This window comes from Helianthus annuus, chromosome 9 (assembly GCF_002127325.2).
Source record: "Helianthus annuus cultivar XRQ/B chromosome 9, HanXRQr2.0-SUNRISE, whole genome shotgun sequence".
In the NCBI taxonomy this organism is placed as follows: Eukaryota; Viridiplantae; Streptophyta; class Magnoliopsida; order Asterales; family Asteraceae; genus Helianthus; species Helianthus annuus.
Window position 1 is genome coordinate 14,852,352 of NC_035441.2, and position 25,374 is coordinate 14,877,725.

At 39.6% G+C, this 25,374-nt stretch overlaps 1 protein-coding gene across 1 annotated transcript in view; it reads left to right on the forward strand.

Annotated features, from left to right (window-relative positions):
- Window positions 1–25,374, forward strand: part of LOC110877199 (disease resistance protein RPV1-like) — a 188,679-nt gene that overhangs the window by 64,708 nt on the left and 98,597 nt on the right. The gene's annotated exons all lie outside the window — the stretch shown is intronic.

A 25,374-nucleotide genomic window follows, 5' to 3' on the forward strand; every position in this document is an offset into this window, starting at 1 on the left:
CGAGTCCTTATGGAACTCTAAAACTCTTTGCATGGTTTGTAATATGGATTCAAAGTCTGTGTTGGGATTTCAAGACAATGATGTTTGTGATATTTTAAACTTAAGTAATGGATGATCATCTTTAGTTTTATCATATAGTTGTTTGTTATGGTTGAATGCAATGATATTAAGCAAGTCACACATAATCATGCTTCCGCAAAAGTCAGGGTGTGACAGTTTGGTATCAGAGCTTCGATTGTAGCGAACTAGGATTCCTTCTCGAGTCTAGACTACAATCATTAGGGCTCTCACGAAAATATTTTTACAACATGTTTTTCATTGCATACACAAAATGCCCAGATCTATGGAACAAACATTTGTGGTTTAGTCTGGATAGACTAAGGAAGGATAGAAAGGATTGTGAGGAATAATGAGAACATATGATTTCATGATACATTGTCTTTGATTGCATATTAAATGAAAGTGGTTAATATATGTACATATGTTATGATTGTTCTGTTACAGACACTATGTCTTCATCCGAGAGTGGATTGTCAGATAGTGATGACCCTATGGCTATTGTCTCCGATGACGAGATCGCACCGGAGCCAGAGATCTTTACATCCGATACTGAGAACGACCCAGACATGCTATTAGACGACGACAACTTTCAGCCGTTTGCGTACCTGACTTTGGAGATGACTTACCGCTTGCTAATGGTGTTCCAGACGAGGATCCTTTTGTTGTTTCCATTCCAGTCCATGATCATCTCATCATCGGGCATCCCGATGGTGAGCATATTATGGCACCGATCCTCGCTCATGTTCCTTTAGTGGTCATCCCTCCTAAGGATTGGCCATTTGATGATCTGTTTGATGATGACTTTGATCTGTTTGTTGATGGTACTCCTGATGACGCCCATGGTGATAGAGAGCTAGATGAGGACGTTGTTGCTATTCCGGTTCTTGAGATTCCCGTTATTGAGATTTCCTCTGACACTAGTTTACACTCTATCTCAGATTCCTTTGAGTCTGTGACGTCTTCCGCCTTGTAGGCAGTCGGATTACGGCGCTATGCCACTGATTCTGATGATGATACGGCCATGTCAGCTACACTATCTCCTCTACACGACCTCGTGCCTGGTCTTGAGCCAGATTTTGTTCCTATTGATTAGCCCGATGTTGCACCTGCTGATCCTGAGCCCTTACCTGATCATACCCCTATTCCTTTTGGCATACCAGCTATTGCACCCCTCATACCTGATCCAGTTCCTTCACCCGTTGACCCTCCTGTAATTGAGCCACTTATTCCTCCACCGGCACCCGCACCCGCTGATGTTGCTCCTTTTCATCCTGTAGAGTCAGTTGTTCATCATGCTGATTTACCTATCGTTTTCTTGCTGGACATACCCGCACCCCATCCAGGGGAAGGTACTTCAGGCCCCTCCGTCTGCACCTTTTGCTCCTTTCACTTCTTTGCTACTTGATGAGCCATTGCGATGTTCCCACCGTACACCATGCCGATTTCAGATCCCTACCATGTCACAACCCCCGATCCCTAGTTCCTGGGAACGGGCGGCCGTGAGCCAGTTGTGGTGGTATCACGTTATTAATTTATTTGGCAGCGGAAATTTTCATCAGGACCGTAGTTAGGAAATATTAAATCAGAGTAAACCACCATATTTTGAAATATTAAACACATGGGTAAAAACCAAGTTTTTATTACAACTGAATTACAGGGATAAATTCCACTTTATTGAAATAAACGCTTTCTTTTATTTAGGTAACTTTTATAGCCACTTTTCCAAGCCTTCAGTGCTGTCCAGCTGGCTTCTAATTGGCTTTCACATTGTGTTACCTGAAACGCGTTTTAAAAAGGTTTTGTCAGTGGAAAATACTGGTGAATGAATCTCAGTTTAATCAAGACCTATTAATTTAATTTAAACAGTATTGAGGGCGATTACAGTGTTTATATCTACCCAATTACTCATTCAGTAGTGTCACGTCTGACTGAGGGTCATATTACACATTGGCTAACTCTTCGTCCAATGGTAACGTTACTCAAATTTTGTATACAAAACCCCAACATACCGGCAGTAATTGTAGAATTACAAAGACTCAATCACTGCTAAATTGCATTTGTAAAAAGATTAAGGTTTTGTAAAAACTGTTAACAAAAAGTAGATTACTCACATTGCTGTTTTAGGTTTTTCGTAAGGATTTCCTGGAGATAATCTATAAATTATACAAATGCACGTGTGTTAGTATAATAACCCATTTTAACATTAGTAATACCCTCCCCGAGACGGCATTCCAACGACTACGTCGGGCAGAACCACGACAGCCGTTACGGAACCCTAGATCGATCGGGCAGCGTATCTAATACGTCTCCAGGGGTTACAATACTTACATCGTAGCAGAACCTCGCTATTTTAGGGGGTATAATGCCCGGCTATAGTGTACACTACTTCAGATTTTTAGAAAGAAAGAAACGAAATGAACGACGGAAACTGAAAGCCCGTTGCTCTCTTATATAGGGCTGTAATTGAGTCCCCTCGCGGCCCGCGTGGAGTTTGGCCAGGCCTTACGCGGCCCGCGTTGACCTCCGGTCAAGCCACGTGGCCGCACCGGGTCAAGCCACAATTCTGGGCACTCGCGGCCTGCATTAACTAAACCAAACATGTACGCGGCCCGCTTGGGCTTATGTTTTTTGGCGATGTCTGGTTATCCACTCGCGCGGCCCGCATGAACTTGAGGTGAGGCCCTATGCGGCCCGCCTCAGCTTAACAATTATTGTTTTTTTATTTATTTTATAAAGTATAATCTATTTTGGGGCTCGGTTTTCACATACGGGGCATATATAAAGACAAATTAGGACATTTAAAATATATTAGGGTGTCAGAATTTTTATGAGAGGTGTCGGTTTTACCGAGGGTTGTTATATACCATCCCTCTCATTTTGTTGGTTATACACGGGATGAGTTACTTCTTTCACTTCAGCTCCAGTTTGAGGTTATGAGTCACATGATTTTGGGGCTTGAGATGACCCCACGTCCCTTACCATGTCCTTGTCAGCCTTCTTTTGTTCCCCCTCGTTCATCACCGTCTCCATTTTCTCATCCACCTGCTCCTCTTACTCCATTTCCAGAGTTTGATGCTCGATTTCTCACTGTCGAGCAGCATATCAGTTATCTGCTGTGTCATGTCTATGAGCTTGAGCATGTGCGCAGTTTGCTTTTCTTTCCTCCACCACCACCACCATCAGCATAGTTGGTTTTTGGTTTTATGTAGGTTGCATTACTTTTGATGAGAGCACCACTATTGAGCTGAGCTTGTGAAGCCTTTTGGAGACCACCTTTTGATTGTATGACTTTTGTAGATTGGTAGACTTGTTGGACAAGGGTAGTGTGACCCTGTGATCCTTTTGATATGATACACTTTGTAAAACATGTAACAATACTTGTGGTCGATGATTATTGAAAGCTCAATCGTCATGTTCTCATTAAACACGTTGTTAATTTACATGTTTGTGCTATGATTGTGATATTACATGCTTACTTGCTATGATAAACACTATTATGTATACGTACTATTTATTATACGATTAAGACCTGACCTATACAATCTTCTTCTTAGAAGATGCCTCCACGAAGGAACACTCAGTTGCCCACAACCGAGGCAGAATTGCAAAAACGAATTTCACAGGCAATCGTACAACATGAGGCCCTACGCTCCAAACACAGCGGAGGTACCTCAGGGAATAACCCACCTCACGGTAATGTTTAAGTCACTTAAGACACATTACAATATGTTTGGACATTTCCATGTGCGTTTGCTAATGCTTTATGTGAATGATGTTGCTTGCACAGGCTGTACTTACAAGCAGTTCCTGGACTGCAAGCCTCTGAACTTTGACGGTACTGGAGGTGCCGTAGCGTTTGTAAGATGGGCTGATGAGACGGATTCTGTGCTGCAAGTGAGTAAGTGTGCGCCGGAGCATCAAGTCACTTACATTTCTGGACTATTCCTAGATGGAGCCCTGTTGTGGTGGAACCTTCAGGTTCATACTCATGGTGAAGCAGCAGCTTATGCTATGACTTGGGATGAAATGAAAGAGCTGATGCGTAAGAAGTATTGTTAAAGGGCAGAAATTCAGAAGTTGGAAATCGAATTTTGGAATCTGAAAATGGATGGTCCTAAGATAGCTGAGTGTGTGTAGAGATTCCATGATTTGTCTCGTGTTGTCCCCTACATGGTAGAACCAGAGTTCAAGCGAGTCGAACGTTTCATTTGGGGATTGGCACCCTAAATACTGAGCATGTTGACTACTTCCAAGCCTCCAACGATCACTGAAGCCATTGATTTGAGTGTGGCTTTGACTGAGGAAGCGATCAGATTGGGCAAGTTTTCAAACTCCGAACAGAAGAAGAAAGAGACTCATGTGGAGTCGTCTGGAGAGAACAAAAGGAAATTCTCAAATTTCAAGAAGGGTACCCGAGGAAACAACAACGGTACTAACAAGCGTAGAGATGCTAACCCACCAGCCGAGGTCAGGACTGGTGCTGCTACTGCTGAGAACAAAGGAAAAGGATACATGGGCACCCTGCCCAAATGTGAGGTATGCCAGTTTCATCATGCCGACCAGTGTAGGTTTAGGAAATGTGGAACCTGTGGAAAGAATGGTCATTCGAATGAAACGTGTTGGGTTGGTAATGGTCGTGGGAATGGTGGTCAGAGAGGAAATGGAAATGGCAATGGCAATGGTTATGGTAACCATGGTGGAAACGGTTATGGGAATATAAATAACCAGGGAGGTAATGGAAACCGAAGTGGAAATGGGAATCAGGCGGGAAATGGAAACCGCGGAGGAAATAATAACAACAATCAAGAAAGACGCAGCCAAAACAACAATCAGGGTGGTACTGGGAACGGTCAAGGTTGCTTTAGCTGTGGTGATGTAGGGCACTTCAAGCGGGATTGCCCAAAGAATAATCAAGCCCAGGGAAGAGTCTTCAACATTGAAGCTAGGGAAGCTCGTCAGGATCCGAACGTAGTCACTGGTACGTTCCCTATTAGTCAACATTTTGCATCTGTGCTATTTGATACTGGTGCCGACTATAGCTTCGTATCTCTAGAGTTTAAGAATATACTTGGGTTAGTTGCAACTAAGTTAGATATTCCGTATTCGATAGAACTAGCTAATGGGAAGCTAGTAGAAGCCAAAGAAGTAATTAGAGGCTGTGTGATAGAGCTTGGAGAGCGGGAGTTTGTGATAGATCTTCTGCCAGTTGAGTTGGGAAGCTTCGACGTAGTATTTGGAATGGATTGGTTGTCAAGTAATCGAGCTGAGATCGTATGCCATGAGAAGATTATCCGCATCCCGCTGGCGAATGAAGAGACGATCGTGATTCATGGGGAGAAGTAGGATACGCCTCTATGGATTATCAGTTGCTTGAAGGCACGAAAGTTTTTGCGTAAACTATGTGTTGCCTTCTTGGCTCACGTTATCGATAAAGAAGCCGAAGAACCAAAGCTCGAAGATATCCCCGTGGTAAGGGAATATCCTGAAGTCTTCCCCGAAGATTTGCCAGGATTACCGCCCCAACTACAAGTCAAATTCCATATTGTCTTGGTTCCAGGCGCCGCGCCTGTAGCCAAGGCACCGTATCGACTTGCGCCTTCAGAGATGCAAGAGTTATTGACACAGCTTCAGGAGCTTCTGGACAAGGGATTCGTTAGGCCAAGCTTCTCGCCTTGGGTAGCTCCAGTACTATTTGTCAAGAAGAACGATGGTAGTTTTTGCATGTGCATTGACTACCGGGAGCTGAACAAGTTAACCATCAAGAATCGGTATCCTTTGCCGAGGATTGATGATTTATTCAATCAACTTCAGGGTTTGAGTTACTACTCCAAGATCGATCTTCGATCAGGTTATCACCAGCTGCGGATTCAAGAAGAGAGTATACCGAAGACTGCCTTCGGAACTCGTTATGGACATTACGAGTTTCTAGTGATGTCGTTTGGTTTGACGAATGCACTGGTAGTATTTATGGACTTGATGAACCGAGTTTGCAAGCCATATCTCGATAAATTCGTGATTGTGTTTATCGATGATATTTTGATCTATTCGCGGACAAAGGAAGAACATGAACAACACCTTAGAGCCATCTTAGAGCTGCTAAAGAAGGAGAAACTGTATGCTAAGTTCTCGAAGTGCGAGTTTTGGTTACGTGAAGTGCAGTTCCTCGGTTACGTGGTAAATGAGAATGGAATTCATGTGGATCCCACCAAGATTGAGGCGATTAAGAATTGGGAAACTCCGAAGGCGCCAACCGAGATCCGTCAGTTTCTGGGTTTAGTACGGTACTATCGCAGATTCATTAAGGATTTCTCCAATATCGCTCAACCGCTGACCTCCCTTACTCAAAAGGATAAGAAGTATGAATGGGGAGATAAACAAGAAGAAGCTTTTCAGCTGCTCAAGAATAAGCTTTGCGATGCACCTATTTTATCCCTACCTGAAGGCATCGACGACTTCGTGGTATACTGTGACGCCTCGCTTCAGGGATTGGACTGTGTGCTAATGCAGCGACAAAAGGTTATCATTTATGCTTCGCGCTAATTAAAATTTCATGAGAAGGATTACACCACACATGATTTGGAATTAGGCGCAGTGGTGTTTGCTTTGAAGATATGGCGACATTATCTTTATGGTACTCGGTGTACAATATTTACGGATCACAAGAGCCCTCAACACATATTCGATCAGAAAGAGCTTATCATTAGACAGCGACGTTGGCTTGAGTTGTTAAATGATTATAAATGCGAAAACAAATATCATCTAGGAAAGGCGAATGTGGTGGCAGACGCCTTAAGTCGAAAAGAGAGGATTAAGCCCATAAGGATTCGGGCTTTAGAGATGATTGTTCAGACAGATCTCTCGCTGCGTATTCGTGCTACACAAAGAGAAGCTCTTAAGAAAGAGAACGTAAAGGAGGAATATCTCCATGGGATGGAGAACAAGCTGATACCCAACAAGGAAGGAACCTTGTGTTTTATGGGACGAATTTGGGTTCCACTTTTTGGTGGTCTTAGAGATGTTATTTTCGATGAAGCTCATAAATCAAGGTACTCGATCCATCCAGGATCGGATAAGATGTACCAAGATTTGAAGGATTATTACTGGTGGCCAAGACTTAAGGGCGATGTGGCTACTTATGTTGGGAAGTGTTTGACCTGCGCCAAAGTGAAGGCCGAGTATCAGAAGCCTTCAGGTCTTCTACAGCAACCAGAGATACCCATGTGGAAATGGGAGCAGATCTCAATGGATTTCATAATGAAGTTACCCAAGACGCCTAGAGGTCATGATATGATTTGGGAAATCGTGGACCGTTTGACAAAGTCTGCGCACTTTTTGCCGACTAGAGAAAATGATAACATAGGTGAGCTAGCTGAGCTGTACCTAAAAGAGATAGTCGCACGTCATGGAGTGCCTATCTTGATTATATCTGATAGAGATGGAAGATTTGTGTCAAGGATTTGGCAATCGTTTCAAGAAGCGTTTGGTTCTCCGTTGAATCTCAGTACATCTTTTCATCCACAGACGGACGATCAAAGTGAGAGAACGATTCAGACGCTTGAAGATATGCTACGTGCTTGCGTAATGGACTTGGGTGGCAGTTGGGACACTCACCTACCTTTGGTTAAGTTTTCCTACAACAACAGCTACCATACAAGCACCCAAGCTGCACCATTCGAGGCTCTCTACGGACGCAAGTGTCGATCGCCGTTACGCTGGGCAGATGCAGGTGATAGACAGCTGGTTAGTCCCGAACTGGTCCAAGAGACAACTGATAAGATCATGCAGATTCGAGAGCGCATCAAGGTGGCTCGTGATCGACAAAAGAGCTATGCGGACCAACGACGAAAACCTTTGGAATTTGAAGTGGGTGATATGGTTCTGTTAAAAGTCTCACCTTGGAAAGGTGTGGCACGCTTTGGGAAGCGTGGAAAGTTAAACCCACGATTTATCGGACTGTTCAGAACTTTGGAAAGGGTTGGTTCTGTAGCATACAAGCTGGAGTTACCAACAGAACTTAATGGTATTCATGATACATTTCATGTATCTAATCTGAAGAAAAGTCCAACTCAAGAGATAGTGGTCATCCCTGCTGATGAAGTTCACATTGAAGACACACTCCACTTTACTGAAGAACCCGTTGAGGTTACAGATTGGAAGGTTAACCAGACTCGAAGGAGTAGTGTTAAGCTTGTCAAGGTTAGATGGAATGCGCGTCACGGCCCAGAGTTCACTTGGGAGCGTGAAGACCGCATGAAAGCTAAATACCCGCATTTGTTCCCCAACTCCCCTACAGCTAGTAGTAAAGCTTAAAATTTCGGGACGAAATTTTCTTAACAGGGGGGAATGTAACAATTGTCAAAATTCCAGGTATCTGTACAACTATTAAACCATGATTCATGCTTAATGACTGTGCTGGATTACAATTAATGACTTGCATTACCTTCTGATTATTGCTATAATACATACATGTGCATCACATATTGCTTAATGTCGTATCATTATTGCATGAGTACTTTATTGACTCAAATGATGCTCAAAACACAGTTAGCACAGTTATCAGACAAATCAGGAAAATGTTGACGGAGTTCAGTACATAAAAAGACAATGTGTTGAGACACAGAATGGGCCAGAAACCAAGTATTATACTAGTATAGTGTGTAGGAAAGTAAGGATCACAAAATTGTTTTCCTAGAGATAGTTTAAGTGCCGGAAAGTGCCTAAAACCCACATAAGTTGCAGATTCTGCAGAAATCAGCATTTAAACAATCTAATATCATGCAGAAATATGGTTAAATGGTCCTTAATGATTTCCTAAGTGTCGGGAATCGAAACTGTCACAAAAGGTGACATAAAACACACTAAACTGCATAGTTTAGCACCTTAACGAACCGGTAACCAACCGAACAACCAGACACTACCCGAAACACCAAATTTTCACTAGAAGCATTGTTTTAACATTACCAAGCTAGTTATGGTTCCCGAAGATCATAACACATCACATAACAACTAGTAACTAAATCCCTAACTAGAATACTTGAATTTTTACTATGAACTAACTTTCTAGTTTAAACCTAGCCTATACCCCCCCCCAACCTAGTAAGCGGCCAACGTGAGGCCCCACCTTGACATTTTATTTTGTTATAATATTGGATCTTGTTCCTTCATTTTCAACATATAAACCAAGAGTTAAACTCATGAGATGGATTATAAGAATAACCTTAGAGCTCATAACTCTCATTTCATCAAAAACTCACAACACACTTTCTTCTCTTCCCCTTCCCCTTGCTATCGGCCGTAACCCCATGACCACACACCACCATCATTCAATCTTCATCCATCCAATCCATACACATACAAAGGTGTTAGAAGGTGCACAAAGAAGCTTGGAGCTTTCGGGAGTTGAAGGACCTTCTCCATTTGCTTTTATCCACTTCATTTCTTCTATTGATCATCCCTAGCCTTGAGCTAGTGGTAAGAGCATCATACTCTTCATTTTACATCTTGTTTAAGTGGTTAAAAGATGATACATGTTGTTAATCATAATGAACACTAAGAATCAAGAACATGAAACACGAACATAAGCTTAAAATCTTAAAGAAATCATGTTTAGTGTTGTTGTGATACTTGATGATTGATTGTTTATGTTAATGATGTAGATCATCATATGATCTTGCTAGATGATGATAAAAAATATAATCTTGCAAGATAAGAGGATGAAAATGTTACAGATCAATGGATCATCCTCACATAAGTCATGAACTTGAAAGAATAAGTTGTTTCTTGTTAAGTGATGATTAAAGTAGGTGTAAAGTCTTGTAGATCTAAGATTTCAAGGATGATTTTTCAAGAAATCAAGTTAAAAATACAAAGTTTACTTAATCTTGGTTCTCAAAGAAATCAGCCATGTTTTAGAGGTTAAACAAGTGTAGGATCATGTATTTAACAAGAAAAATCCAAGAAGAAACTTTTGACGTCCATCTGGTAGACTTTGAATCCTTTAAAAGAAGCATAAGCAAGAAAGATCCGAATAGCTTCCAGACGTGCAACTGGTGCATAGATTTCATTATAGTCAATCCCCTCAATCTGGCGAAAACCTTGAACCGCCAGTCTCGCCTTGTTACGAATAACTACTCCACGATCGTCCTTCTTGCATTTAAAAACCCATCGAGTGCCAATTTTCTTGTAATTTTCCGGTCTTTCAACAAGATTCCAAACACCAAGCTTTTGAAATTGCTGCAGTTCATCCTGCATGGCTTCAACCCAGGCATTATCCTTTAACGCTTCCTTCCAAGATTTCGGTTCTTCTTGTGAAACATAACACGCGAAGGACCAATCATTTTGAAGACTAGATTCTCTAATGGCTGAATATAAACCAGCATTCTGGTTATTTCTCAGCTGATTACGCGTCTGCACGCTGCGTTGGACATCTCCTATAATGTTCTGCCATGGATGGATATCATGAATCCTCAATTCAGGATTTTCAGAAACACGAGCATTGATACCCAAATTGTTAAGATTAAGATCAACAACCAACTCCACACTGGGAATATGTGTAGAAGTGGATGCATTCCCTTCAGCAGTATCTACATTCTGCACAAGAGGCGTCTCAACAGAAGCACCTTGAACAGGAGCAACTGGAGCTGAAGATCCTTCTGCCGCATCATGATATTCATTATCTTTCGAAGACTCATTGTAATCAGCAGCATCTTCAAATACCTCATTTTGTACCGTATTGTTAACTGATGAAGAACCTTGGGGGTCAACAATAACAGGTCTAACCAGTGGCGAGTCAGCAGCGTTGTCACTTTCGAATAACATTCTAGCAGCTGCAGATTCTTCGTCAAAGGTTGGCAGGTTAAAGGAGTCAAATAGTCCATCGTAATCGAACATCCAAGGATCACCCGGAGCCCTAACAGGACTTGTGTACCTTTGAACCTTTACTTCACTCCATAGTTCAATCTTTTTGGTTGCTAGATTCCAGACGCGAAAATTTGGAGTTGCATATCCAAGAATGAAACCATCGATAGCTTTAGCGCCAAACTTTCCATCTTGCTCAATCATAGTACATGGAGCGCCAAAAGGTTCTAAGTAAGAAAGATCCAGTTTCCTTTTTTTGTAGAAGTTCGAAACAAGTTTTGCCATGCCTCTTAACTGTAAGAACTCGGTTTAATGTGTAGCAAGCAGTCGACACAGCCTCCCCCCAGAATTGAACAGGGAGTTCCGACTCTACCAACATTGTTCTTGCAGTTTCAATTATCGTCCGATTCTTCCTTTCCGTGACACCATTTTGTTGTGGAGTATAGCGAGAACTGTATTCATGAAGAATGCCCTTAGAAGTACAGAACTCATCCATCACTTGATTCTTGAACTCCGTTCGATTGTCGCTTCGGATCCTCTTAACTTTCAACGAGTAGAGATTTTCCAACATAGTAAGAAGATCCTTGAGGATGCCAGGAGTATCACTCTTGTGTGCCATGAAGGATACCCAAGAAAATCTAGAATAATCATCGGTGACAACCAGACAATAAGCATCCTCGAATGTTGTCTTGTGTTTCATAGGTCCAAAAAGGGCCATATGAAGATGTTCGAGATACAAGCTAACAGTGTTGATTTTCTTCAAAGGGTGAGACTTCTTTGTTTGCTTCCCTTTCTTGCACGAAACACAGATATCTTGTAAATGAAAACTTCTCACAGGCACACCATTCACAAGATTGTTTTTCACCAAATGGTTCATCTTCCTCAAGTGAATGTGCCCCATTCTTCTGTGCCAAGATATAGACTCCTTTTCTGTGGCTTTAGAGACAAAACAAGTGACTTGTGCAGATGTCGTAATCGCTTGGCTCATATCAAGAATATAAAGATCATTAACTCTTGGAGCCGATAAGAGAATCCATTCTTTTGGAATTTTGAACCCAGGTTTAAGCACATAACAACCGGCATCATCGAAATGCACGGTGAACTTTTTATCGCAGATTTGCGACACACTGAGAAGATTATGATCAATTTGACGAACATAATTGATCTTATCGAAACACACATTACCATTGGAGATACTTCCCTCTCCAGTTATGTATCCGCCTTTGTCTCCCGCAAATGCGACATAGCCTCCTCTAATATTTCTCACATCGTACGGAAGCCGTAAGTCGCCTGTCATGTGCCTGGATGCTCCACTATCAACAATCCAATGACTATTAATAGTTCCTCCTGGAACATCCTGCACATATCATTGAAAGATCAGTTGAGGATGGGGACCCAAGCCTCAGTGGTCTTGGGTCGTCCCTGAGCATCACGAAAAGTGATCTCAATTTCTTGATGATTCTCAAAAACAGCAGCTCCCCCTGAACTATCACCCGTCTTAGGTTTCCAAGTTTGTTTTTTGTTTACCAGATTGAGTGTTGTAAACAGATTTTGAAGCTTCTGGTTTTACTGGTTGTGAAACACTTGGTTCCCTTTTTACTGTTTTGACTTCATATTTTAAAGCCTTTTCAACAGCTTTGATGTTCTTACGCCGTTGTTTCGTTTCTTGGTCTTTAACAGATCGTTTATCATGTTTTGGTGAAACTGGACGACGTTGAGGGTGAACCTTTTCAGGTGGTGCTTTCTCAACAAATTTATCTTTTGGAGTGTTTGTGCAATTTTTAATGATATGCCCAAACTCTCCGCATTTAAAACATGTTCTCCTTTCCACAAACTTAGGAGAATTTGATTGACCAACAGATGTCGAACCCGTGGAACCTGAGGTACTTGCTTTTTCATCACACCCGTTTGTATGTTGAGTGTAATTGTTTTCACTGTTACGTTTTAAAATCGTGACTTGTTGTACAAAATCGGTGTTTGATTTGTTTTCAAAAGTCTCAATCTTATCCGTACCCTTTGATGTCACGAATTTGACATCTTTTGCTTTCTTTTGATAACGAGCTCCTTTTGTTTCAGATTTCGATTGAGAGACGTTAGGCTTTTGAGCTCGCCTTACTGGTTGTTTACCCTTAGAAGCAATAGGTTGTTGCTTTGTTGGCGGTTTTTGATTTCCAAATTATTTTCTAATCTCAGCCTTAGGAACTGGATCACATTGAGTTACAACGATTCCAGGAAGTGTTTTTCCCAAAAACTTGTTTGTGTTATCTTCAAAAACTTTATCAATCAAAGATTGATTGACATTTTTAATTGGAAAATTGTGATCTGAATAGATTTTGTCACCACCAATTTTGACAGGATCTATCACTTGTTTGACGATTGACTGAACAGCAAGAGTATCAGGATCACAAAGAATGTGATTTTCAAGTGGAATTTCTACTCCTTTCATCTTGTCAAGTGATTTATCCTGATCACTAACACCCGATTCTGATTCATCATCTGACGACTCATAGTCCTCAATGATTGGAGGACTTTGTTTCGTAGATGTTGAAGTTTCTTGTGGCTCTGAGGATGTACTTGAAGAACTGTCCGGTTTGAACCCTAGGCCAGTAGAAAATTCCTCATAATCAAGAGGCACATTGGGTTCATACCGAGGCATATCCTCTTCATCAGGCATTTTGGTATAGTTGTGTCTCAAAGGGGGTGGACACTTCTTATATCCTATGCCTTTCTGATTTCCTTTCAGTTGTTGGACGTCAATGATGTGATCGAGCACAAATCGGGAGTTAGAGTAACTTTCCAATTTTTGCTTGATAACATCATGCTCACATTTTGCAATGGCTAGTTCCTTTTGGTTTCCTCAACAATGTTAATATATTCATTAATGCTCACTTGTTTATGATAAACGACTTTGTTTACTTCGGAAACACGTTTCTTTAAAGTTTCAATTACAGATTTAAATTCCTTTTCATTTCGAACTAAAGCCATATTCGCTTCTTTGCACTTAGACAGTTCAATAACCAAACTTTGATTATGACTATGAAGCTTTTCGGATTCAAGCTTCATATCTGCACAAGATTTACAAACACTAGGAGCAGGAGTTTCAGAATTTACCTGACTCGAAGAGGCTGAGACATTTGCCATAAAGGCAGTTTGAAAAGAAAAAGATCCATCTTTAGAGAAGAACTTCTCCATTTCCTTAGATGCTGCAGCAGCCTTCTTGATCAGAACTGATTTCTGACATTTTAACTCCTCAGCTTCATTTAATAAGTCTTCAACATCAGAACTTGCTTCTTCCTTCACATCAGATTCAGAATGTTTATCCCCAGAAATAGAACCTTCTTCATCAGGACTCCCGGAATAACCCGAACTGTCGTCACTTTTAGAAAATTCTTCCTTATGAACATGCTTAATGTGATTGTTGATCTTTGCATAACATGCTGTTCCTCCTCCTTGATCACCTTCCCCAAACTGTACAGACCAGTCACACCCTTCGTCAGCTTAAACGGTCAATGCTCGATTTGGATTTGATGGTCCGGACTGGTTCTGATTGTTATTCACTGCTACAATCCTCCTTTCACGATTCTCTTGCTGGGCATTGACATTTGAAGTACTCGTCTGGTTTCTGAATGGGTTATGATTGCCTTGTTTGGTTGGTCGGGTGCACTCACATTTGAAGTGCCCCTTCTCGCCACAATTGAAACAGGTGACAGCATTTATATCAAACCCGTACTTCGTGTCCTTTTTGCCTTCCAACGAAGTTCTTCCAGTTCGAGCCATGAAGTCTTTTGCCCTTCTAACTGCACTAGCAAAAGCCCATTTGATATCCATTAATTCCATTTCATCCTTGTCGATCGGTTGATAATCTTCATTGGTCATATTGATGTTTCCAATTTGACCTGCGACCAACCCGCAGTAAGCACTGACCATTGTATTAATGAGTTCCATATGCTCCTTTGCCACTTCAATGCTAACTTGTGAGAGGTTTGAAGTATCGACTCTGACCGTGTTAGGGTTTAGAGGTGTAGGATTGTTGGTATAATGAGCTTGTTGTTGTGGCTGTGCTTGAGGTGTGGGTATTGATTGTGAGAGATAGGCACTTTGATCGAACTGTGGTTGAGCAGTGGTAACTTGAGGTGTAGGAATGGATTGTGAAAGATAAGCACTTTGATCCCACTGTGGTTGTGCTTGATTGAACTGTGGAAACGGAGAAGAATTTGTATTGGATACAAACGCCGTTTGAAGCTTCGGTTGCTGAATGGAACTAGAACTAGCTGAAGGACCAAAACCAGGCAAATACATTTCTGTATTTTGAGGAGGTGCAGCCGCAATTATTTTTGCCTTCCGAATTTCTTCTTCATTCTTGTGCTCCAACTTCTGAATAAATTCATAGAGACTGGCATTGGCTGCATCCAGTGCACCTGTATGTTATAGAAGCTCAATGAATGGACTCCACTTAGGAGGTAGAGCATCAGCAAATCGAGCAATGATTTCCTGATGGGTAGCATTAACATTGTAAGAACTCATTTCACTAATCAAATGATAGAAACGAGAAGTCATATCATTTAGGGTTTCATTTTCCAAGAACTGAAATGATTCAAACTCTTTCTTTAACAAATCATGGCGAGTCTTCCTAGAAGCTGCATTCCCTTCTCCTCTCGCTACCAATGCATCCATTAGGATTTTCGTGGTCTTACAATATCCAAATTGATGATAGATTTCTTTGTGAAGCGCTTGTGTAAGAATAGCAAATGCCTTTTTCTCCAAGTCATATGCTTTCTTATCATCTTCAAGCATATTAGCATAACCTGCTGAAGTTGATGCTGCTACTTCGAGGGCAGGGTTGGCTGCATTAATGAACCACGTCCAAAGTTCGGTGCTTTGCCCTTGAACATAGGTATGAAAACGTCCCTTCCATGATGGATAATCATTCATGTGATTTAACTTTGGCGGGCGATTGTTGCTACCCGTCTCACTTTCGCTCAGCAAGAGATTTTGAATGCTTTGGTTTTGATTTGATACCAAGGCCCATTGACTTGCACTTATGGACGGTTGTTGTTGAGGTATCGAGTTTGCTAAGTATGAGGCCATAGATGTCTGATTTGAACTTTGACCTGGTCGTGGGTCCGTACTCCACTCCCACGGACTTGTGCAACTCATCTTCAATGTATACAAGAAGAATACCTGATCAAACACTTGAAAACACAATGTTAAGACAACTTTGCAAACCTTCTGTTTAAAAATGACAATTACACATGACAAAACACTTTTCCCACGAAACAGATTCTGTTTCGTCGAAATCACTTATGACGAAACAGATTGTGTTTCGTCGAAGTATTACGGCGAAACACCTTTTGATTCGTCGAAGGGACCTTTGGCGAAACACTTTTTGATTCGTCGAAGGGACCTTTGGCGAAACACTTTTTGATTCCTCGTAATTTTGTTTCGTCGATTGTTTGTTTCTTCGAGGTCTATTTCGTTGAAAAGGTAATCGGAGGGTTGGTAAAGTAGGTCAGATCTTATACCCGAGCTGTCAACTCACACGACTTTTCTCACTTTAACCCATGCTAAATCTACCAACCAAGGTAAGGTAACAATTTTTTAATCCTTTTTCACTTCTTTTCAGTTTAACTTTTTTATATCAAAATCCAATGGATATTCAAGAACACTTGAATATCACTTGAATATGTGAAGAACAAACCAAGAAGTTTTAAATTTTCCGGTCACCGGTAAATTATCCGAAACACGAAAATGCACAAGATTTTCAATAAAAACCCCGTTTTACACACAAACAAACAATCTAACAGGGTTTTATGATAAAACTCTTTAGCAAACAACCATGTTTTGAACAGATTTTTCAGAAAACTTGAAGGTTTGAAGATGACAATTTCAGAAAGAAACACTTGATAAAAACCGAACTATGTTTGATTTTAAACAAGGATAAGAGCCTTTCGCTCTGATACCACTTGTAGGTCCCGAAATCGGAGGATCGATTTACACAACCAAACCCTTGTTTATAAGAAACAAAGTCACGTGTGCGGAATCCACGTAACTAAGCCAAATCAAACATAGAACACAGAGAGAACAAAGGTTTAACCAAAGAAACACAATCGTTTGATTAAACTAGATAAGAGTACAACTGATACAAACACAGTCTACACAGAGTGACCTTTGGGTATGCTCTTATCTCTGATTGTAAATGAGACTGTCTGTGCCTTTATATAGCAGCTGGGCCATAAGAGTTCGATGAAACACAAATTGGACAGACGAAACGCAACAGGGCCACAACACAAGCCCATCAGACGACGAAACACATATGTTTCGTCGCTGATCTTGACGAAACAGAAACAAACAAACCAAAGTTTGTTTCGTCGACAAGTCTTCGATGAAACACATCTGTTTCGTCGAAGGCTGCAACATGTTGACTGTTTGCTGCAAACAGACAGCAAACAGCAGGCACAGGCAAACATAAACAAAGACAGAAATACCCTTAACATGCATTGTTCAAAGACTATTAATAATAGACGAGACAAATAAGTCAGACACAAGCGGATAGGAGGATATCCGACTTGGTCGACTGCGAATACAGACTCGATAAACGATAAAAGACCATACAACATACATCATAAATTACAAGACTAGTGACAGACACAAAAAAAAAATGCATCAACACAAGTATCGGGTTATTCCCAAAACTAAAAATCAAAGCGTCTTTTCTTGGTTTAGTCAGTGATAAGTGATAAGTTTGTTTTTAGGTTTCTTCGGTCGCCCTGATATGTGTTAGCCGGTCCGATAAATCTAATCAACCCTAGGCGTTTAGTTTGTCGCTTTCTCTTAAACCGTAAGAGTTTGTTCCGTAGTCTTAGCTAAGTGGAACATATATTATAAACATTTATTTTTTATGTACTTTTTTTTTGTAATTTATTATGCTTGTTGGTGCATATTTGTGACAACAGCTTAGATTTGGTCTTTGGATATCTTGTAATTAGTTAAACGATAAACGGTTAGCGGGTTTAGCTTTGTAATAGTTAGTTGTAATGTTTGGGCTAACTAAACCCAAAGAATTGGGTAATGGGGGGCGAATTGGGCCTGTCCAATTCGCAGCCCATGATGTTTGACCTAGCCCAATTGTAAACTTTGTGTTATATAAACAAGGTTAGACATTAGGGTTTTAGGTTAATCAGTTAATCAGCCAAAACAGTTACTAGAGAGAATTCGTGAGAGCTTATACTAGCTTGGACGAAATTGTGAGGGTTAGGTTTTGGATTGATTGTAATTCCTTGTGATTGTATAATCAATAGAAAACCGGTTTGAAAGTGATTGCTGATTTCTGTTCCTACACGTTTTCTGCTAATTCTGATCAAGAGGATTCCGCACTCTTGATTGGAAAGACAATTCTGTGAAGATCCATAAGACTTAAGGGGACCTACAATTGGTATCAGAGCATTAGGCTCTTGAAGGCTCGGTTCAGAATTGTTTGCTGCAGAAACAGGGAGATTTTTTGAAATTTTTGAAACCTGAAAATTAGGGTTTTTAAAATTTTCGAAATTTGTGTGTTTGGTTTGATAAAATTTTCGAATTTTTTGGCTGTTTGATCTTTTGATTTGTTTGTTTGCTGATTTGCAGGTTTTCAGGAAAGTTTCTGATTGACTGTTTGAAGGATTTTGGCTGAAAAGGCTTGAGAATTCGAAGATTGTTCTTCGTGTTCTTCATTAATTTCATCAAAAGTTGACTGATTTGCTTGTTTGGTTTTGCAGAATTGTGTTGGAGAATCATCAAAATTTTTGAAAAGATCAAGTTTCCATACTTGTAGGCCAGCGAAATTAGCAAACCCTGCGTAATTAACCTGTCCAGCATATTTACCGGCGAAGTTAAATCCAAAGGCGACTTTGGTAACTGTGTTATTTTCCACAGCGAAATTATCACGGTTTTCGGCAAATTTACTGGTCGTCGTAATAGCGAAATTGACCAGCGAATTTGGCGAATTTGGAGTGAAGTTGACCAGCGAATTTGTGAACTTAACAGCGAAATAGACCAGCAAAATTAACAGATTTATCAGCGAATTTGACCTGCGAATTAAAACCAGCGAAATTAACCTAGAAAATTTAATCCTAACGAAATTAAAAGGAGGGGCGGAATTTCTGTTGGCAAGCGTAGGAAAATTTTCAGTGTTTTACAAATAGAATTTGATCCGTAGCTCGTTTGACAGAACCGTTTGCACCGTTGAATTCGTGTGATTTTTAGGACAAAAAAACAAAAAATCCCGAATTCGGTTTTTGACATTATATATCATTGGATTCGTCTTTTCGAGACGATTCTAAAGGTGTAATTTGGTAACCACCGTTTTCGGAGATATTTTGTACGGTTTTCTCAGTCTGCAACGTTTAAAATGTCGAACATGACCAACTTGAATGCTCCTAAGATGATGAAGGTGGAGAACTATCTTACTTGGAAAACAGCTTCAAATCCTTCATTATATCTCAGGATGCAAGGATGTGGACTTGTATAATAGATGGATATGTTGCTCCTACACGTCATGTTGAAGGAAGAGTGAAAGTGATCTCTTATGACAAGATGGATGAATCTGAGAAACTTATGGTTAATGCTGAGAAGAAAGCTTTAGCAGTGATCAAGATGTCCTTGCCTGAGGGAATTAAACATACCATCAAGCACTGTGGGACTTCTTATGAGCTGTGGAAAGCTTTAGAAAAACGTTATCAGAGTTCATTAAGACAACGTGTAAGAGGTCATGCTTTAGATGAAGAAGCTGATGCTGTGAAAGAAGAAGGCTCAAATGATAGTAGTGTTCATCTGGAAGATAATAAGAAGGCTACTCAGGCATTCATGGCAGAGATAGTGCATGAGGCTGAAACTATTGTGAGTGATGCTGAATCTCAAGTGGAGAATACTGTAGCAAAAGTTGATGCTGAAGTCGAGAAAGAGAGTGAAGCTGAACAGGTTGTTGCTGGTGAAACTACAGAAGTTCATGAGGAAGAGGTAAAATCTAATTCTGTATGTTTAAGATGTCGTGAACTACAGGGTGAGGTTGACAGGCTGTCAACTCAAAATCAAAGTCTGGTGAGCGAGATGTCTAGCATAAAAGAGTCAAACTTTTTTGCTAAAAGAAATGAATCTCTATACTTGAAGAAGATAAAAGGTTACGAAAGTGAAATCAAAGCTTTAACATGCAAATTAAACGAAAAACTTCAAGTAATAGACTTAGCTCACGAAATGATGGCTGAGAAAACAAAAGAGAATTCTGAAAAATGCAAAGAGTTGTCAGATGCACAACTCAAAATTATTGAACTTGAACAGAAATTAAGTCAATTCAGAGATTCGTCTTTTGTTATGAAACACATGATGGGTGGGTTAAAGAAGAGTAATGACAAGACCACTGTGGGCTTCCAGGGCTTTAGTGAAGTCCCACCTCCTCTTAGTCATGACTATTCTTTCCTCCCTGATGAAGATGAGCTAGCAGCCTATATGTCAACTGCACCAAGTAGTTTCGGATCTACATCAAGTCAAGGTGAAGGGTCTGAGAGTGGTGATGCTAGGAAGAACAATAACAGGGAATCTTTGAAAAAGAAAAATTCACCTCCTAAGAGCAAAAATCAAAGTTTTGTTAAAAAGATTAATTTTGTTCAAGGTAGTGATATGAAAAATGAAACCGCTGTTATTGAAAAAGAATCAAATGTGGAGTTTGCAAAAAATAAGAATAAAGAAAAATCTGAAATTAAGCAAACTGAACAAAATTCTTCCAAGGCATCATCACCATCTGATAAGGGATCTACCTCAGAGACTCCAGCTAAGAAGTCTTTGAAAAGGAGATCGTGCTTCCGGTGTCACATAAAGGGACATGTAGCTAGCTGCTGTCCTAACAAAAATAGTGAAGCACAAATAAGTGACAAACAGAGAGGGAAATTACCAGTGAAGAGTGGTGATAATGAGGAGAAGGGTTCAAATTCTCCAAAGAAATTTGTTCCTAAGCAACCACAGGATGTTGCTGTTGGTGTAGATAAGGCTGGAACAGGAACTCCACAAGTTCCATGTTTTCAAAGAAATCAACAAAGATTTCAGCCTAGATCTCCACCAGGCAGATACCAGAGACCTAGAAGCAGTTCACCTAGAATGAACAATTTTAATTCAAATAATTTCAGAGGTCAAAGTCAATATCAAAATCGATACCAATATAATGGTGGTCGAAATTTTTATAACAATGGCTTTAGAAATTACAATAATAATGCTTCTTGGAATCAAAATTCAAGGTTTCAAAATCAAAACTTCCAAAGGTCAAATTGTCCAAATGTATATAGGAACCCTCAGGACCAAAGACCTAGTGGAAATCAAAATCAAATTCCATCAACAGGTCTGAGATCTAAGACTCCAGTTACGAGTAATGGATATTGGATGGATGTTCCAGTGGTTGGTGAATTTGGACGACCCAAGACCATTAAGGCTTGGGTCCCCCAATCTAACTAATTTTTAAGTTAGTGTGTGCAGGAGCTGCTAAGGAGGATTATCAACTTATGTTGATAGTGGCTGCTCTAGGCACATGACCGGGGATGTGAGATTGTTGATATATGTATATAAAATGATTTAAATTGAAGTTCAAAGTGCTGAGTCGACACACAAGATAACCTGGCAGATCTTTATACTAAAGCATTTGACAGGGCTCGCTTTGAACACTTAGTCGAACTCAACGGGATGAGGAATCCTGAATAACTTGTTTTTCATAAGAATTTTTGTAAATAGTTTACTGTTTTTCTAAAAAATCAAAAATACAAAAAAAAAAATTGAAAAATCAAAAACATAAAAAAAAAATATAGAAAATCAAAAATGAGATTTCGCTGTGTGAAAAAGAAGAAGTGATAGTACATCGGCAAGTTAGACTGTCACACTGAAATTGAATCAAAATTGCTTCAGTGTGATAGCAGCTTCATTATATGATGTACCAGTAGGCGAAAAGCATGAACTAATCAACTTACCAATGTGATATAAACTTAAATGAACTGAATATGAGTGGGGAACACATCAGTGGTGTATGGTTTAATTGCCTTAATTCTTGCGTTGATAGATTGCCAAAATCTGAAGTTTTGGGTCTTTATACTGTTATTTCATCTAGGGATATCTTGGCTGTCTGTCTGTTAGAACTAAAATTGTACATGACCTCAGGAAAGAAAGTCATTTGGAATTAGCTCATTTCTATTTGAATGTCTGTATATTTCCCGATACACACAATTTTGATCTGATTCTGAAATCTTCTCTGAAAAAAGTCGTGTACCTCCTCTGCTGCATCCAGATATATGCTGACCTGGAGGTGCTAGGCAACGACAGCTTCTGCTGCATCCAGATACATGCTGACCTAGCTGTACGTTGTCGCGATATAGATCTAATACACCCGAAAGAGGCCCTCAAGTGCCCAAAAGAAACCCACGAAACCTATATCAAACTGAGAAAATCTCATTTGATCTGTATATTATACCATCTCTACTAAAGATCTATTCTGTTCTCTTCTCAACCTATTCCCAGTTAAGATTTCAGAAATCTGGTTTGGACTTGTGAAATATGTGGTAGGGAAGATACTTGCATGATAGAGTGTGTTGTTCATATTTCCAGGATTTGATTTGTATTTATTTGGGTGTTCATGGTTAAGCAATTAAAACATGATAAAACAGATTATATCCAGACCTAGACACAGTCGGGATATCTTAAAGGATGACATCAGTATACTCACCTACTACGATGAATCTTTGTGCATACCTTGATCGCGGGGGTATATCCTGATGTGGGACACGCTGGTATTTCAATAAATAAAATTACCTTAACGTATCATACGGTAATGGTACTTGAAATGTTCATGCATTTTGTTTAAGTGGACAAACATACTTGTAATCGTCTTGGACTGCTTTTCATGAAAAATTAAATAAAGAATTATATAATTGTGTGAAACAGTTTGATTGTGCTGATATGATCTTCTTACCAGTGATTCTCACAAAAATAGAGTGTTTCTTGTTTTTGTTATTTACTTGCTTTCAGAAAATATAAAATTCTTAACGTACGGAAAACTGTTATTCTTGGAGGAATTGTTACTGATAGGGGGAGACGGTGTTAGAAAGTGAGTTCAAAATTTTTTAATCAGGCAGGTTCTTGTGTGTTGAACAACAGGTTTTGCGTGTTGGTGATAAATTTGGAAAATGCTTAATCTGTGATACAGTTTAACTATCTCCTGAAAAATAATAATTTATTTAACTTATGTTGAAAAATTCTTATGGTTTCTCGAGATGTTTGTTTTATAGTATACAGATTGAAGCGGTTTGTTGCTGAGAAGTTGCGGAGAAGTTGCTGTGCAGTGTGAAGATGAGAGTTTGATTGGATGCATGGTAGAACCTCCTTTCTATATTGCAGACATGATTGAAGAGTTTGAAGATTGTTGTGCAAATGCTGAACTGGAGTTTACTCAAACGCTAACGTGTTGAAGATTTGGTGGTTGGATGCATCAGCTTAGGGGGAGTCTGTTGCTGACAGTCTGTTGCTGACAGAAGCTGTTGAAGCTGAAGCTATCCAAAGACCAAAGACAGTGCAAGGACAGTACTTGAAGATTGCAAGAAGACCGAAGACAAAAGACTGAAGACAAAGTTTTTATAAAGCTATTGTCAAGGGGGAGTTTGTTGGTGCATATTTGTGACAACAGCTTAGATTTGGTCTTTGCATATCTTGTAATTAGTTAAACGATAAACGGTTAGCGGGTTTAGCTTTGTAATAGTTAGTTGTAATGTTTGGGCTAACTAAACCCAAAGAATTGGGTGATGGGGGGCGAATTGGGCCTGTCCAATTCGCAGCCCATGATGTTTGACCTAGCCCAATTGTAAACCTTGTGTTATATAAACAAGGTTAGACATTAGGGTTTTAGGTTAATCAGTTAATCAGCCAAAACAGTTACTAGAGAGAATTCGTGAGAGCTTATACTAGCTTGGACGAAATTGTGAGGGTTAGGTTTTGGATTGATTGTAATTCCTTGTGATTGTATAATCAATAGAAAACCGGTTTGAAAGTGATTGCTGATTTCTGTTCCTACACGTTTTCTGCTAATTCTGATCAAGAGAATTCCGCACTCTTGATTGGAAAGACGATTCTTTGAAGATCCATAAGACTTAAGGGGACCTACAATGCTTCAGGAGTTAGAAAATTTTAACAACTAGAATTACGACCCGCCGCAATGCGGCGGGGATTCTTTAGTTATAACTAAGTCGATTTAGGACGCACACGTTATGTTGAACCTGTCAAACCGGAAAAAAATAGACGATGTAAAAACGTTCACCCACACACGTACGTTGCGCCGTGTTAACTCGCAAAATTTAGACCGAAACGTGAAAACGCTAAACCAATGACGCACGTTGCGATGTTTTAAGTCACAAAATTTAGAACGAAGCATAAAGCGAAAAATCTGCGGAAAATGAAAACTATAAAAGACTAAAGTTGAAAGTAAAAAAATTTGTGAGTATAGATTGCAAAAGATAAAAGGTTTAATGTTAAAACTAAAAAACAAATAGTTTTGGGTTAAAAGTAATTTATGAAATACTTTTGGATGAAAAGTAAAAAAATCATTTTTTTTGAAAAACCTCCAATGCCAAAGTTACAACAACCATATGCATAACTGTTTTTTCTTTGAAAAACCACCAAAGTGAAGATTACAACACATAAGTAAAAAAGAATCAAAGTGATTAAATCGCAAAAGATGAAAACTTTTGAATTAGAAGTAAAAGAATCATATTAATCAAAGGGGTTAAATTACCAAAGATTAAAACTTGAAACTTAAATTGTCAAAGATTAAAACTTTAGGGTTAAAAATGAAAGAAATATTAAAATTTTTTAACTTAAATTTTCAAAGATTAAAATTGTAGGGTAAATTGTTAAAGATTAACACTTTAGGGTTAAAAAGGAAACAAAGTTTAGAACTTTAAACTTAAATTGTCAAACTTTAAAACTTTAAGGTTAAAAAGGAAAATTTCTATTTTTTTTTTGAAAGACTTCCAAAGCCAATTGTACAACTATGATATGCACAAATAAGTTGCTTATTAATAAGGTTATAATGTACAGATTTATTTTAGGGATTATAAGAAGTTGTAAAATCGAAAAGTTTTTGTGTAAGGGTGGACGGGCTCGTCCGTGATAGTATCACAGAATGGAACAACAACGCGTGATAAAACAATTCTCCCACCCCCACTAAAACATATAACGCGTTATATGTTAACGAAAATCCATTTTCGTTATATTTTCAACGCGTGATGGGTTGGTTTTGTGAGTGGAATTGTTGGTTGGGAGAAAATTGTTGGGTGTGGTGATGAGTGATGACCACCCCCACTAATTGTTGGTTGGGGGAAAATTGTTGGTTGGGGGAAAATGGTCGATGACATGGCAGAACTTGATTGGTGCTTGTGAGTGATAGAATTCTATCACTAG